The 17,454-nt window shown below is 45.1% G+C and overlaps 2 protein-coding genes across 5 annotated transcripts in view; one reads left to right on the top strand and one right to left on the bottom strand.

Annotated features, from left to right (window-relative positions):
- The window catches only part of DBH (dopamine beta-hydroxylase), a 35,136-nt gene extending 24,796 nt beyond the window's left edge, over positions 1-10,340 (bottom strand). The window contains exon 1 of one of the 2 annotated variants that reach the window (XM_081897834.1): positions 10,323-10,340. The gene's annotated coding sequence lies outside the window, so the exon portion shown is untranslated. Of the gene's footprint in view, positions 1-9,443; positions 9,762-10,322 lie in introns of those variants that run through there. The other variant, XM_081897833.1, reaches the window with a different exon arrangement.
- Positions 10,341-11,668: 1,328 nt separating this feature from the next.
- FAM163B (family with sequence similarity 163 member B) overlaps positions 11,669-17,454 on the top strand; it is a 45,379-nt gene continuing 39,593 nt past the window's right edge. For 2 of the 3 annotated variants that reach the window (XM_081897988.1, XM_081897986.1), the window contains exon 1: positions 11,894-12,203. The gene's annotated coding sequence lies outside the window, so the exon portion shown is untranslated. The other variant, XM_081897987.1, reaches the window with a different exon arrangement.

The raw sequence follows: 17,454 nt of genomic DNA, 5'->3' as shown, positions 1-17,454 counted from the left end.
AAATCTGTCTGTTCAGTTTTCCTCTGTTTCTCACCCTGCCCCCAGTTTGCTTCAAAAACAAACAAACAAACAAACAAAAGAAATCCTTATGGAGATTTCTCTGCATTTTAGTGTGCTTTCCTCCTAACAGACAACTTTTTGCAAGCTGTTTTGCATAGCTGCTTCGGACATGTACTTGAAAGGCAGACACTCCCCACAAATATTGCTTGCTTGGGCCAAGGGGAGATGGTTGTACAAAGCAAGACAATGCAGATTTAATCAGAAGGATGTCACATAAGAAGGGCCTGCTGAATCAGACCATTGGCCCTTCTGGTCCAGCATCCTGTTCTCTCAGTGACTGTTCAGATGTCTGAGGGAATCCTGCAAGGAAGACCTTAACACAAGAGCATCATCTTCTTCTGCAATCCCCAGCAACTGGAATTCAGAAGCATTACTGCCTTCAGCAGTAGAGGGAGAACATACTACGAGTCTTGCTAGATCAGGCCAATAGCCCATCTCGTCCAGCATCCTCTTCTCACAGTGGCTACCCAGATGTCTCCATGGGAAGCTTACAAGCAGGACCAAGCCCAAGACCTCTCTCTCCTCTTGTGGCCTCCAGCATTTGGTTTTCAGAAGCATTTCTACCTCCATCAGTGGAAGCACAGTCAGCATACCTAGTAGACATGTCCTATTGTGTTCAATGGGGCTTCTTTCAAGATGCATTAAGGGATTCTTCTGATGGGTTTGGCCTTTTCTGGAGACCCCCTGATTATTTCTCTAGATCAGGAGCAGGGAACCTCAGGCCCAGGGGTGGGTGTGAGAGTGTTACAAACCAGCCTACTGTACAAGGGTTAAACCTCTCTTGCTCCACCCACTTTTGCTTCTGGCCCCACCCCTCACTTGCAAGTAGCTCCTGGAATATCACCCAGAAGGGAATTGGACCCCCAGGCTAAGCAAGCAGCCCCTTGCCCAGCCCTGCTCTAGAGTTTGACTCATTATTTTTTACATAGACATCATTCCCGTCTAAACTCTTCTGATATGGTGATCCTGGAAACATGGGGAAAGAGTGGGCCTGACTTCTGGGGGTCTGTTTTCCTCTGATCCTTCTCCCAGTCCCCATGATTACTCCCCCTTTTGTCTCCAAAGCAAGCCTGGCATCACAAGATGTCCCAAAGCGCCTGGTGCTGTGGGCGACACCTGTTACAATTCAAAGAAAACAAAACAGAAAAACAAAGTCTCTTTTGCAACAGAATGGCATTCAAAGGAACCAGAGGAACGATTAGGATCAAAGCAGGAGCGTTACTTACAGCCATGCAGGGCTTTTCATGTCAGTGGTTCTGTGAGTGTTAATTGCTAGCCCCAGAGAAGAGGTAAGCACAATGAAGGGTCTCTCAACAGGGTTCCAAGTGCGCACACAAGAGGTTGCCAATAGAGCAAGAACTATGGGGGCTCTCTGCCCCTCAAACTGGCTTTTGTCGTAAGAGGCAGCATGGAACAGGCTGTATTTCCATATTAAGGTTTCTCTTAATGACCCTCAGCCTCATGTCAGTGACTCCCACAAGGTCTCTTTGTGTCATTCAATACTTTAAAAGCATCGGGAGCAACTGTTTAATCTTGGAGGAAGTTCTGGGATAGGCAGCTGGATATTCTTCCTTTCTCTGCCCTGTTTAATTGTAACCGGCATGGCCTCTCTCTCTTAGTAATAACATTTCCTACTTGAAGGGTCGAGGCAAAATTAATTTTTGGCTGGGCAGTGGTCCAGGGCTCCCAGGAGGTGAATTCACGCAGCAACTTCAGGTCCAGGGAGGTGATGGATCCAGGCCCAGTTTCCCTCCCTTGAGCCCCAAGGAGATCCTTCTGTTGTCAGGCTTTGATGGTTAGTCCACAGGCTTCCTGGAGGCTCAAGGAATGCCTGAGGAGAGATCTTCACAACTGGAAAACCATATGTGACCTCAAAGGAGCCAACAACTGGAGAAGGTGGCACCAACCCTTTAACTGGCCAGGAGGCAGGACTTCTAGTCAATCTCTACTAAACCCTGCTATTAAACTCAGCCAGTTGTCCAGATCCAAACTGGATGTTTGAACTTAGCTGCAGAAGTGCTGTCCATGGTCCTGAGGTCACATCTTGGTATCTCTCCATGGTGCTGAATGGGGCTGCTTGACCTGAGCTGCAAGAGGGCTATCCATGGTGCTGAACTCATATATTGGTATCTCTCCATGGTGCTGACTTTTACCTTGCCTTAAGGCTTCCTCTTTCTTAAGCCATCTGCTCTCCTCAGTAGTGAATATCTCCGTAGACCTGACAATTCATATGAGGTTTTGCTCTACCCGTTGGGTGCTGTCAGAACGTACTTCCTGATGTTGAGTCATAATCTCCTTTCTTGTAACTTGAATCCATTGGTTCAGGTCCTTCCCTCCAGAGCAGGATAAAACAAGCTTGTGACAGCCTTTTAGATTTTTGAAGATGGCTATAATATCTCCTCTCTTTTCCAGGTTAAACATATCTAATTCCCTCAATCATTCCTCATAAGGCTTAGTTTCCAGACCCTTTATCATCTTGGCCACCCTCTTCTGCACATATTCCAGCTTGTCAATATCCTTCATTAATCGTGGTGGCTAGAACTGGGCACAGTACTCCAGGTGTGATCTGACTGAGGCAGAATAGAGCAGTACGCTTGTTTGCTTTCAGGACCCTCCCCTGCCCCTGACTCTTAACATGCACGACTCAGACAGGGCAATCCAATCTATGCCTATGTAATTAAGCTTAAACTCCAAGCATTGCAACCCTGCTTTGGCTGTATGGTCAACTCCAAGCCAGCAGGAAAGATCAATGGATATGGATATTTATCCTCCCATGCTCTTCTAGTTCAATGTCCACCTTGAGACATTTCCTAGTGTGTGCTGAGCTGTAAGTGTGTTTTGCCCTGCACCCCCTTAGACACAGTGAAGACTGATCTAGTAACGGCTTGTGATAAATTATCCAAGATATTCATTCCAGAAACCTTGAGAAAGCCAAATCTTTCAGTGTGTTGCACCAGTAAGAAATGAAAACATCCTTTGGGAAACTAAAAATCAGCAAAAAGGGGGAGGGAATGTGACTTACAAGTTGTTTTTAAAAACCCGTTGTTGATGCATTAAATTAGGGATTAGAGCAGGCAACATCCCTCGGAGCTACAATCAAATAGATGTATGGCATTGCAGTTTTAAATTAAATTGGTGGAGCAGACAAAGCGAGCAGGAGAAGGAGACAGGCTTCCATCTGCTCTTCTAAAGACGGACCGCGTGCAGCTCTTGGGACATTCAATGCCCCAGGGCCTCTGACATTCACCACCAGATATCTGTGTCCTGCACCTGAATGCTCCTAATCCGATTTACTGGGGATCCTGATGAAGTTAGGGAGAGCCTGAGTCACACCACACATTGCCAGGGAAGGGAGACCACACTCTTAAGAGTTGGGAGAGAAAGAGGATGAGTCGCTGGTCACGGACCAGAGGCAAGGAAGATGGCTGCACATTGGCATGGGTTGGAGATTGCTGCTCCCAGCGTTGTGGTTCAGTGTAAGGGCAAAGCACAGTAGTGCCTTTATTTTTAATCAGGCAAAAAACAGGCAGGGTAGTGCTCCAGAGAAGACTCCCTGGAAAAGACCCTGATGTTGGGAAAGATTGAGGGCACAAGGAGAAGAGGACAACAGAGGACGAGATGGTTGAACAGTGTTCTCGAAGCTACCAGCATGAGTTTGACCAAACTGCGGAAGGCCATGGAAGACAAGAGTGCCTGGTGTGCTCTGGTCCATGGGGTCACGAAGAGTCAGACATGACTAAACAACTAAACAACAGTACTCCAGAAAATAAAAGTTTGGAAAATGCATTAGTCACAAAACAAATGACAGGATCTCTCTTCTTATTTCATGACTGCTAACTTACTTGGGAATTTTTGCTGACAAGTACACAATGTCAACTGAAACATTTTTAGCTATATACTTCTTGACACTCTCAAACAACTCTGATAGGTTGTCGAGACCGAACTCACCCCCCACAGAAGCCATGCTGGCTCTGCTTCAGCAAGACTTGTTCTTCCACATTTTTGGTTATTTTATCTTTAACAATATTTCCTACCAGTTTTCCTGGAGTAATACCATTCTCTCCACTATCTCAGTATTGTCTACAATGACCACCAGTGGCTCTCCAGGGTTTCAGCAGGAGTCTTCACCAGTCCTACCTTTAACTATCTAAAGGGCTGTCATGTGGAAGATGGAGCAAGCTTGTTTTCTCCTGCTCCAGAGAGTAGGACCCAACCAATGGATTCAAGCTACAGATTCCAACTAAACATCAGGAATTGCTTTCTGATGGTAAGAGTTGTTTCACAATGGAACAGACTCCCTTGGAAAGTGGTGGACTCTCCTTCATTGGAGGTTTTTAAGCAGAGGTTGGATGAACACCTGTCATGAATGCTTTATTTGAGATCCCTGCATTGGAGAGGGTTGGACTAGATGACCCTCAGGGTCCTTTCCAACTCCACAATTCTATGATTCTGTGAGTCTATACCAGGAGACGCCACTGGGGATTAAACCTAGGACCTTCTGCATGCAAGGCAGATGCTTTGCTACTGAGCTACAGCCCTTCCCGGGAACATAGGAAGAAGCTGCCTTGGTCAGAACCTTGGTCCAGCTAGCTCAGTATTGTATACTCTGACTGGTAGAAGCTCTCCAGAGTTTCAGGCAGGAGTCTCTTCCAGTCTTACCTGGAGATGTCAGAGAATGCACCTGAGATATACTGCATGCAAGACAGATGCTCCAACCACTGAGCTATGGCCACTCCTCTAAGGACACTGTTATGAGGGTGTCTCTGCCAGATCTGAAAAACTTGGCTAGTGTGCAGAACAGGGTGGGCTTTCCTCCTTACTTCCTCTTCCTCCTTTTCTGCCCCATCTGACTGGATTTGGGCAGACATGCCACTCAAACCATATAATGGAGTGCTAAAGCTCTCAAGTGGAGCTTCCTTAAACAGGGCTTTTTATCATCAGCTGTCAAATTTTTGCAAAGTCACATTTGCATAAAGAAAATTTGAATAATCCTTTAATACACCACAAATCCGCATCTCTCAGAGGGCCTTGATCTCAAATGCCTTTCCATTATCCAGATTTCACTCCAGATTCCTTGGCATCACAGACCTTGACAAAATAATAATAATCATCCCTTCCAAATATGTCCAAGCCCTCCCTTGTGAAAGCAGATAACGAGTAAACGGAAGCCTCTTTACTGCTCACAGACAGCGGCTGAAGTAGCCTGACCCTGGTTTGGACTATACCACTTCATTCTGGGCTATATCATACCTTCCATTTGATGAGGAGTTTGCGGGAATGAATGCTTCTCCTTGCACTTTTTTTTGTAAGCCATTTTGAGGTTTTATTGCAACCAAGCGGCACACAAATCTTGTGAAATAAATAAAATAAATACATTTTTTTGCATAAATTAGGCCTCTGTCGTCTGACTCCCTGTCTGCCATCTGAAGGAGCATGACATCCAAGCACAGGCTGAGCACTTAGGAAACTTTGGTACTTTTCTGTAGTATACCCATTTACTCCCATTCATGGCACAGCCTCATTGTCTCTGGCTATCTCAAAGAGAGGGGGGCAGTGTGGCAAAGTAATTTGAGTGTTGGACTGAGACCTGAGAGACCAGGGTTCAAGTCCCCACTCATTCATGAAGCTTACATGATGTGACCTTGGACCAGTCACTGCTTCTCAACCTAACCTACCTCACATGGTTGTGAGCCCCTTGGAGGAAAATGTGGGCTAAAAATGCAATAAATATATCATGGAGGAAGAACAAACAGAGGAAAGGGCAATTTAAAGGATCAGGGTGTAAAACAGGTGGAAGTATTTGAGGGGTGGTTTTTTTTGTGGGGGATGGAAGAGGCAGAGGATATATCATAAAGGTTTATAAAATGGTGTTTGGTGAAGAGAACTGAAATAGTAAGGGGTGTTTTTTTCCTTCTCTTGTAAGCCTGGAAAAGGTTGCTTTGCTCTCTATTGCTCCCTGCTGGTTCAGGTAACCTGTTGCATGTGTTGTCCTTTCACTCCCAACACAGATTACAGCGGTCAGTTAGAGGGGCCTGGAGGGGCACATTTGACCCCCAGGCCTGCAGTGGCCCATGCCTGCCACATGGCATAATACAAGAGGAGGCCAGCACAGCCAACGGTTAAGACTGATGGGAGCTGTAAAAAGGTAAAGGTACCCCTGCTCGTTTGGGCCAGTCTTGCCAGACTCTAGGGTTGTGCGCTCATCTCACTCTATAGGCCGGAAGCCAGCGCTGTCCGCAGACACTTCCGGGTCACGTGGCCAGCGTGACAAGCTGAATCTGGCGAGCCAGCGCAGCACACGGAACGCTGTTTACCTTCCCGCTAGTAAGCGGTCCCTATTTATCTACTTGCCCCCGGAGGTGCTTTTGAACTGCTAGGTTGGCAGGCGCTGGGACGGAACAACGGAAGCACACCCCGCCACGGGGATTCGAACCGCCGACCTTTCAATCGGCAAGTCCTAGGCACTGAGGCTTTTACCCACAGCGCCACCCGTATCCCAATGGGAGCTGTAGTCCTAAATAAATATGGAGGGGGATTAAACAACTGGGTTGCCATCAAATGAGATGGTTTTTTTCATCTTGCATTCCTTTCTCACAGTGGTGTAATTATGTAATTTCACCTTACAACCAGCACTTTCATCAGCGAGATGGAGGATTAAAAAATAAAACAAAATACAGTTGGAACACCTCTTGGCTGTTTAGAATCTTTCTCAGGTACAAACGATTAAAGCATCCTTTTCATTTCGCTTAAGCTTTTGAATTGCCATCTCTTCTTAAGCCAGCAATTGGGTTGTGTTCCAGATGTATGTTTCAACTGGCAGACAGATAGCTTCAGTCATAATTTATAACAGTCTCACAAATAATTGAAGAAAGGCGGTGGGGGTTTAGCTGGCCTTTGTCCTAAAGACTGACCCCTAGGAGTATTATGTGGTATTTGGGCAAGATTGCAGTTCTTCCGCTCTTGGTTACTAACCCCCATATGAATCCTTCAAAAATTTCTCACTCTCTCGGTGTGGAAAGCAGACTTTTCAGAGCACTGGAAGTTAAACCCTGTTTTCTCTTTTGCCACAGAGACAATGGGATAACCATGGGGAGGAAACATGGTGGACTTGGTACAACTTCAACAGAGATAGTTATGTGGTGATTAATGATAGCCAAGCCATACTATAAACCACTTACTTTCAACTGCTAGAAGTGCCATAACTAGACACTGGAGGGATCTCTCGGTAGTGAACACAGATCACTGGTACCAAACTCTTAAGGGAAAACTGCCCTACTAGAAAAACTAATTAACAAATTGAAGTTAGCATGGGGACAAACACAGGAGGGCACCTTCACCCCAGTATGGCTCCCCTTAATTACATATGCAAGCCAACAAGACAATAACCAATCCCCCACAACGGCATAGAAATAAACATGGTTAACTTGACCCAACAGCGTGCGCACACACACACAAACACAAAACCCCACTGCAACCAACCACACCCTGGTCCCCCCTGGACTCTCCATCCACCAGCAAAAATAAAGTATCTGTTTATGGGATGCTGACACAAAACTTTTGCTTATATACTATGTAAAAGAAAGAAACTTTACTATCTTCCCTTTTCCTCCCTTCTCTGCTCTCACTTCTGTTTTCCCCCAACCCTATTATTGCCTATAACAGTAACATCTCACTCTGAATATGACTGATTTGTTTGAACGATTCTATGACTTGAAAACAGAGACTCTATATGTCCTATTGTTACCCAAGAAAACTCTTTAATAAAAATATATATGAAAAAGTACCAGTATATATCTAAAAAAAATGAGCACCCACTTCTCTGAATTTTGCCCTAAAGAAAGAAGCAGCATGTATTAGGAGAAACTGCACATAAAATGCAAGAATTGGTGAAAATAGGAAACATGCACTATATTATCTGTGGGTTGTGTCCAGGTGAGTTTAATCTGAGTAGACCCAATCAAATGAATGTATTTAATGTGTGGGCATCCAGTGAAGATGAATGCTGGATGATTCAGGGAAAATAAAAGAAATCATTTTTCTATGCAGTGCGGAGTTATACTGTGGAACTCATTCTCACAGAAGACTTGGATAGCTTTAAAAGATGATTGGATAAATCCATGGAGGTTATTGATAGCTACTAGCCATGACAGTTATGCTAGACTACCATGGTTGGAGGCAGTAACTCTCATATACTGCATGGAAGTTAGTCACGTCCATGATTTTCAAAGGGTCTACTCTGAGTAGTACTAGCAATCAATCCAATCCAATATATTTGTGATTTTAGCTATATTTTGGTAACTTGTGGTGCCTACTATTTTTTTAAGTCTATTTTACCCTGTTTTATGCAAACTGCTTTGAGATAATGGTGGTGATAGTTTTGATTAAGCAGTATGGAATAAATGGTATTAGGGAAATTCTGCATACCATAATGTATATATTGGGCAGATTTGCACGGGGGGGCGGGAATGCAGATGCATTTTCATGTGAATGTTTGTAGTTATTTGCAAACTGGTGCATCTGGGCATCTGGTTGGCCACAGTGAGAACAGGATGCTGGAGAAGATGGGCTACTGGCCTGATCCAGCTCCAGGGCTTCTCTTATAGACATCTGTTGTGATAGCAGAATCTCTAAGCCCAGGGGCTTAGGGGGTACTTTCAAAGGGTACCTCTCAATACCAGCTGATGGGGAACAACAACTAGAAAATGCTGTTGTGCTCAGGTCCTGCTTGTGGGTTTTCCACAAGTCTGCAAGGCTCTTCTTAAGTCCTTATGTAAGATTGGAAAAATGGGAAAGAGAGAATCTGGAACTGGTAAAAGTAATTCATCCAGAGTCTTCAGAGGCTGGCTGCAAATTCATTTTTTAAAAAATAAAATACTGCAAGATGGTATAGAGCATATAAAGTTACAATAAGATAAATAAAAACATTAATAAAAACTGGTTGGGATAAAGAAATCCACATGGCAACGGCCTGTTTTTTTAGGAATCTCAAAGAAGGCTGGAAGGAATCCTGCTGAACTGGCAGAGAGTTCCACAGGACAAGGCCTCCTGTACTGAAGATTTGCTACCCAACAGAAGCAGACTGGACCTTAGTGGTGCAGAGAACCACCAGAATTGCCTTGTCATTATGAGAATGTGAATAGATGGTAGGAGAGGATATATTTTTTAGATATTACCCTTCCTTCCTCACATTTGTGAGCTTAACTGAGTGCCATTCCTTTGCAGTTTAAAGGGAAGCTTAGATAGGCTAGTTTTAGCCCTTTAGTTTAAGTAATCCAGGATGCTTTAAGGCAGACTAGACTTTCCTAGTATTTCCTTCTTTTCTCCCACTTAAAATAACAATCACACAAACAGCTTTGTAAAAGATAAAAATAACATTTACTCACTTAGAATACTTGTTGAAGAGTAACAGATCTATAGCAGCTTTATTCAGGCAGGCTTAAAATGATCATTGTTACAAAGACATACTGTACTTAAGTCTAGCTTAAAAATGGAGTCTGAGCTTGGATCTCAGACTGCAGATGTTCTCATATTGCTTACATGGTGGAGGGAGGAAGATGAAGAGAGAGAGAACATACCCAGATAGGCAGGAGAATATATAGCTACGCCCTCCCCCCTGTCAGGATACAGTGGGAGAATTTCTCACAGAGTTCTCTCTAGCAAGTTTACAGGAAAACTCTGTGTGCTTCAGCTCCTATAGTGTGCCTATCTAGCAAAACATGAATTGTTGGTTTGACACACCCAAATAAATATCCCACACTCAGAGGATCTCAGCAATCAAGGTGGGGCATAGGAAACCAAGGAGCCCTTAAGACTTATTGGAGGGTTATAACATGGGAAGCTGCCTCATATTGAACCAGACCATTAGCTCAGTATTGTCTGTACTGACTGGTTGTTTCAGGCAAGGGACCTTCAGGATACAAGGGCAACCCGCCATTGTTATGCTACAATCTTCTCTCTCTCTCTCTCTCTCTCTCTCTCTCTCTCTCTCTCTCTCTCTGACACACGTATTGAAACCACAGCCAACAGCCTAGGACTTTTATTATATCAGTAAATAAAACCAACTGGTGTTACTGGCAAAGCCCTGAGAAAAGAGACGCTTTTGTTTTTTGCAAACACTGAAATGGGGATCAATGCTGATTCTCTCTCTCTCTCACTCACTCACACACACACACACACACACAAAAGACATTTTGCTGCTTGAGGCGAAGGACAATATGGCATTCTCCCCCAAAGCCCATACAGGACTTATAGCTGAATCTTACTCCGATACTGATGAAATGACTGCATCTTCCACTGTACTGAAGGGCAGCAAGCCAGCATAAGGTGTACAGGGCAGGGCACATGGTTCTCACAGCTCTGTTCACTCCCTGTCCCCCACCTCAGCATCTGCGGCCTGAGGCAGCTGCCTCACTCTACCTCATCATAGGGCCACCCCTGCACACACTCAAACACACAAAAGCTGTACATACAGGAGGGGGAGTGATGCAAGAGGACACCTCATTGTCTCAGACACTATCTACTTCATTTCAAGCAGAGCTTCACCCCATAAAGCCTAGAAACTTAGGGGGGTGGTTCATTCTTAAATGAAAGCTAAGGTTCTCAGGAAGCAGGAATGCCCACTGGTCTCTTCCCCACAAGTTCAGAATATTATGCATAGCATGGAGAAAGTGGGTAGTTTTTTTTTTGTTCTCCCTCTCTCCTAAAAGTAGAATTCGTGGCTATTCAGTGAAGCTGAATGTTGGATGATTCAGGACAGACAAAAGAAATGACTTCTTTGTGCAATGCATAGCTAACTTATGGCATTCACTCCCACAGGAGGCAGTGGTGACCCCCAACTCAGGTGGCTTTAAAAGAGGATTGGACGAATTCATGGAGGAGGAGAAGGTTATCAATGAATACTAGCCATGCTGGCTGTGCTCTGCCTCCATAGTTGGAAACAGCAATATTTCTGAATACCAGTTGCTGGAAGCCACAGGAGGGGAGAGGGCTGCTCTTGTGCCTGAATCTGCTTGTGGGCCTCTGGCTGGCCACAGAATGGTGGGCTAGATAGGCCATGGGCCTGATCCAGCAGGCTCTTCTTACGTTGTTATGTAGGAAGAACTGGGAATTATGGTGGGGTGGGGGAGAAGAGAAAGAATTTGTCCCCTTTCTCCTTTGGGTGGCTGGAATTCTGCAAGCAGGTGGAGACCTTTTTATTTGGACATGCCTCTGGGAATCGAATGCTTTTAAAAGAAAGGGCATTAATTGTTTTTCACACTTAAAAAAATCATAGTTCAGTTGTTTTTTAACAATTATATTCTCTTTGTTTTTAGCTTTTTCATTATATCTGCGTTGTTTTAATTTGTGTAAGCTTCCTTGAATCTCAGTTTGGGGAAAAGGCATGAACAACAACAACAACAACAACAATAGCAGCTGCGCCAGCTGCTTTTAGGACAGCCATCCAAACAACCCTAGAAAGGCGCCCTCCTGCTGGTGCGCGGATCCTGTCCCCTCTCCAGCAGCAGAGCATTTCCAGAGCGATTCTCAGCGCGTGTCCTATAGCTGCTGCTCTGAGCTGAGTGGCGCGCGGGGGCTCGCTCACTCTTCGGGACCAGCGCGCGCGCTCTCGCTCGCCTGCCAGCGCCTGCCCAGCCGCTGCAGCGCGTCCCTGCACCAGCCGCGTCGGGCAAGCGCGCAGCCGGCTGCTGCTGCTGCCTTCTCGCCGTCTCCTCCTCCTCCTCCTCCTGTGCGCCCCTGCGGAGCCCAGGCGCCCCAGCGGAGCCCGGGCGCCTCGGAACTGTGCCTTTCCCTCCCGCCGCCCTGAACTTTGGAAAACCCGCTGCAGAGGGTAAGAGAGAGGGGCCCGTCATCCATCATGGCTCAGGTGTGATGGACTAAGGAAGCTCCTGGCTGGGCAACCGAGCTCAGCTGCGTCCGAAGCAGACTTAATACTATTATTTTAAAAAGGAAGCTCGCAACCGCCTTGTCTTGGAAGGATCGTATATCTCTACATTCTCTCCCCACCCCCCACCCCAGTTATCTTAGCGCTGATGCCCCGCAGGTAGAAGGCTTTGGAAGAGATGGTGCTCACCTGAAGGAACGAAAAGTGGGGGGAAGAGATATATGTATATAAGGGGCTCTAAATACAATTCCAGTGTTTAAAGGTAAGATTTGTTTATTTATTTGCAGGAGGTGGCTGGGAAAACGGTTTTCATTTTTTTATTTCCTACGGTCATTTCTCTGTTTAAGATCCCCCTCTTTTGCCCCTTCCCATTTCTGCTGAATGTAATTTTGGGGATCTGGAGGAGTGGACTTTCCCCCTCCCTTGCTTATTCTGGTCTTGCTTTTGAAGGGACTGAAAGATGAGTGAGAAAATGGATGCTCTCTAGAAGTGGGGGTGGTCTCTGCTCAGGTGTTGTTGCCACAATACATGCCCAAGATGTACCCAAACCCACACGGTTTAAAAAGGGAAAGGTATTGGATGGGTGGTGATGGTTTGAGAAGTTGGAGAGCTAGTTTTGACCCTAACAGTTGGCGAAATGCTGCCTATTATCATTGGAAAGGAATCTTGTGTTCATTTTATTTATTTATTTGAAAACCAGTCTAGAGAGAATTCAGGGATCTGACCAAGATTCAGCAAAGGACTAGGAGGAAGCTCACAAGCAAGGCATGAAAGTGACAGCCTTTTAGAGTTTGTTCCCAGCACCCAGTACTGCAAGGTACACTATCCCTGATTTTGGAGGTCCTATTGGCTGTTGTGGCCATGACACAAAGCCATGTTTCTCTCTAGTGTGCCTTCTCTTTATTTAGTGTGTGTGTGTTGGGGGGGGGGAGCATCTGTGGCTCTTCAGGTGTTACCAACATCCCAGCCCTTATCATCCCTGGCCATTGGTCAGGCTGACTGGGACTGAAGGGAGCTGGGAGTCCAGTGACACCTAGAGAGGAAAAGGTTTCCCTAGCCCTGATTTAGAGCTTAGAATCACAGAGTTGGAAGGAACTTTGAGGATCATCTAGTCCACCCCCCTGCGATGCAGGAATAAACAGCTGTCCCACACAGGGATTGAACCTGCAACCTTGGTGTTATCAGCACCATGCTGTAACTAGCTGAGCAATGGTCACCTAGGATCATATTGAGGATGCCTGCTAGAACTTCCAGTAGCTCTACACAATCTTGTAGAGTGCAGAATCTCCCCCTCTTCCCAGAGCAACAGGAGAGATGTGCAGCACCCACTAAAGACCAGCATTAAAAAAAGAAAAGAAATGTGAGGCCCACATGCCCTCCAAAAGGTGATCTTGAAGCTTGCAGCAACAAACTCTGCTGCTTTCTAGGACCACTCTCCAACAGATAACTTCCCCTGTGTGGTGATTTCCATGCCATCCTGCCTGCGCTGTTCCATACAGCAGGAGGGTCATTGCATGTTTCAAATGCTAGATCTTTACAGGAAAGGAAGTGAAATGTTTTTGGTAACATTATGACTAAGACGGCAACTAAAGCAGCTGGAGAGACTGTCTCCAGAATTCTTGGGGAAGAGCTGTGTATCCCAGTGGGTAGAGCAGCATCTGCTTTGCTTGCAGGTTCAGTCCCTAATGGCATCTCCAGGTAGGGTTGGGAAGGACTCTGGACTGAAACCTTGGAGAGCTGCTGCCGGTCAGTGTCAGCAATACTGGAGTAGCTGAATTTCTGTTTAATTATACCAGTTCATAAGATCCACGAGGACTGGAATATTACTTGATTTTTAGTAGAAGGCTCATAGCTCAGTGGCAGAGCACATGCCTCGCAGGCAGAAGGCCCAAGCTTCAACCCCAGGGATCTTCGCATAGGGCTGGGAAAGACTCCCTGTCTGAAACCCTGAGGAAGCACTGCCAGTCAGCGCTTAGACAAACAATCTTGAGTTGCATGCACCAGTCATTCAATTGGGCATAAGCAACTTCCTACATTTCTGTCCAGTGAACTGTATCAGCAGTAAAGACGAAAAAGAAGCCTTACCTTCTCCCACAATGCACAACTAGCTTCTGGAACTTACTGCCACTAGACTGCTGGCTTGATTGTTTTAAAAGTGGATTTGACAAATCCATCAAGGGTGAACTCTCTTGATAGCTGCTAGCTACAGGAACTCCATGGAATTGCCACGTTACAAGGAAGTGTTTGGGGAGTAGGGGCTGGAATCTTGCCACTGTGTGGTGCTTGTGAGCTTTCCAGAGGCATTGAACCAACCACGCCTGCAAACCATGGTCTGATCCAGCAGGGCTTCAGTTACATTAGCTTCTTATAAAAATAGATATTTCTTAAAAGGTAAGTTGCAGTAAAGCAAGTTTACAGTGAATACTTTCAGAGGAGATCACCAGGCTGAACTTTTCTACCTGTGCGATTGTTACAGAACTGTCAAATTCAGTTTGCATTAAGCTCTGTTCTTGTTGAGAGTCTCTCCACTGAGAGTCAGGCTAATCACTGAGTGAGTCCTCTAGTGGAAGCTTTTGCAGGGGTTGGGCGATGCTATGTGACTTCTTCTAGACTGTTTAATTACTGCTTGATTGTAACAAAACAACCAAGTGGTTTACAAGAAATATTAGAATTATCAAAAAAAAACCAAACCCCAGTTAAAACAAATATATAAAAACATGTAAACATTTTTTTTTAAAGTAAAAACAGCAGTAAACTAAAAATAGATGAAAACATGTCAACAGAAATGTTTCTGGATAGGCATGCATAAACAAAAATGTTTTAAATGAACACCAAAAATAATACAGCAAACATGCCTGGCAGACATCAGTAGTCAGTGCCACCAAACTGAAAGAAGAATTTCTTACAAGTGTGGAATAAGTATTATGTGACACCTGTAACACTGCCAGTTCCACAGATCGAAGTGGTCAAGTTGGAGCATGTGGGGTAAGGTAAATTGGTCCCAAGTTGCTAAGGGCTTTATATACCTGTGGTAACACCTTGCACTTGACCTGGCAGATCAGCAACCAATGTACATCTCTGAGTGTTTGGGCTCCTCTGCTGCTGTGAAGAAACATTCGTCCTGATCTGGCTGGCTCTCCTATAGTTGCCGCTTTTATCCCCAGTCTGGCAGTGATGTCTCTTTGGAGCGTGAAGTCCAGGATCCCTAGGTTAGATTAATGTAAGGAGCTGTGCATGGGGAAGCCTCTGAAAACAGTTTGGAAACCTCAGCTGGTGCAGAATTCAGCAGCCAGGTTGCTCCCTGGAGTGAGTTGGTTTGAGAACATAACACCAATCCTAGCTCAACTGGACTGGTGGCCAGTCAAAGGGCTTAATCCAAAGTACTGGTTTTGCCCTATAAAGCCTTAAATGGCTCAAGACCACAGTATCTCAAGGGCTGCCTCTCCCCATATGAATCATCCCAGGCCCTTCAATCATCACCTGAGGCCCTTTTGGTGTGCCCCAACATGGAAACGGGCCTTTTCGGTGGTGGCTCCCCATTTGTGAAATGCTCACCCCAGGAAGGCTCATTTGGTGCTTTCACTATATATCTTTAGGTGCCAGACCAAAACTTTCCTCTTCTCTACGGCATCTTAAAAGAGTACTAGGCGGGGGAGTGGGTAATGTTTTAGTTTGTGACTATGCTATGTATTTTTTGCATTTTGATATTGTTAACTGCCTTGTGATCTTTGGATGAAGGGCAGTATAGAAGTTTATTTTAAAAAATAATAATCACGATGGCCACCCATGGCTGCTGAACTCTGACATAAAAAATGCTGCTCTCCTGCTTGGAGTCTTAGGAGGTGCGGTCAAGATGGCACCTTGCAGATCTGGGCCTGGGGGCTAACCTTCATTTGGTCTGAGGTCTATGTACACCTTTGGCCCACCCCCAGAGCTGCATACCAGGGGTGGGTATGGAGACTCCGCAATCATGCACACAAACATTGAGATGATGCATCCAAACACATGGGACATTGTGCAGATCAGCTGAAAAGCAGGATATCAACCCTTCCCTATGCATCAGATGACCTATCTGACAACTGGTAAAGGAGGGGAATTTTCACAACACCATTAGAGTGTTGAGCTGGGTGAGGATCCAGCCTGCTGTCTACTTTAATTGTTGTTTTGGATGCTATCAAAATCAGTGGGGTCATAAAAATAAATGAATACTTGATTTACCTGATCCAGTCCCTGAGCTGGGGTTTGGCCATTCCTGTGGAGAGTGATGGGTGGAGCCCAGAAGAATTTGGAGCCAATACCTTTGATCCTGGTAACCTGATGGAAATCAACTTGGCCAGTACCACCCTGATTGGTTGGCATCCCTGACTGGCCAGCAGTTCATGAGGTAACCCTGATTAGTCAGTTGAAGAGCACACCCTGACTAATAAAATGCAGAAGGGCCCCTGGTATATTGGTAGGGAGGAGATTCTGGGAACTGTGACAGAGTCTCCATTGGGGTGTCCATTTTTCATACTCGGGTGGTAATTTCAGAATGAGAATTTTCTAGAAAATATACAACCATCTTGCTTGGCACTTGTGTGTATAGTTTAACCTATGCCACACACACAGGCTTGCAAGTTTGGGACAGAGCTCTCAAAAGTAGGAGCAAGCCATCAAGAGATCCAGAAAGTTTGTTGGGAGGTGTCTGATTGCAAATGGTGGTGACAAATGGGAAACTGCTCTGTAGTCTTAAACTGGTTTTTATCTGTTGTTTCTTTTTAGGGGGAAATGTAGTTCTTGTGAGGGTAGAGGTTGAAGCTAGGGATCTGAAGCAGAGAATTCTTAGCACCCACAAACTACAGTTCCCAGGATTCTTTGGGGTGGGCAGCCTCAAGGGTTAAAGGGACATAAAGCTGATAAAGATTTGTAGTAGACACACACAGAAGCTAGTTGCAGGTCTTTATGCTCTGTGTGATGCCCAAATCATAATTCTTTATTGGCATTCCACCAGCTTTTGAAGATTCACCTGTTTACACAGACATTCCTTTGATCTCTTGACCTGACTCCCATTTTGTTAATTGCTCTGTCATTTTAATAGGATTTTTCTATTGTGTACAATTTAATTAGAGAAATTTATATTTCAATGCTTGCAAAACTGGTATTTATACTTTGCAAACTGTGTAGAAGTCTGTTTTGGCATTAAGTGGTATATAAATTTTAAAACAATGACTGAGAAATCAAACTATCACAGGTCTGTCCCAAACTGAATTAAATGGTTTTCATCACATAAGCATATTATGTCAAGTTTCCATACTCATATGTATTGTTTTGCGTCATGGGGGAAGGTATTAAAAGCTGCCGCCCCCCAACCTGGTTATAGAGTAACACACACAGATCTTCTCCTTGTCTTCTGAGAGTTCACACTTTTTGGAAGGGGAATACCAGAGGAAATACATTTTTTTCCAGCTGAACCTCACCAGCCCTCAATTCCAGCACCTCTCAGGGGTGTGCCATTACCATTCGAAGAGAACCAG

Source organism: Podarcis melisellensis, assembly GCF_964234715.1.
Source record: "Podarcis melisellensis genome assembly, chromosome: Z".
Classification (NCBI taxonomy): domain Eukaryota; kingdom Metazoa; phylum Chordata; class Lepidosauria; order Squamata; family Lacertidae; genus Podarcis; species Podarcis melisellensis.
This window is presented reverse-complemented; position numbering and strand designations above follow the sequence as displayed.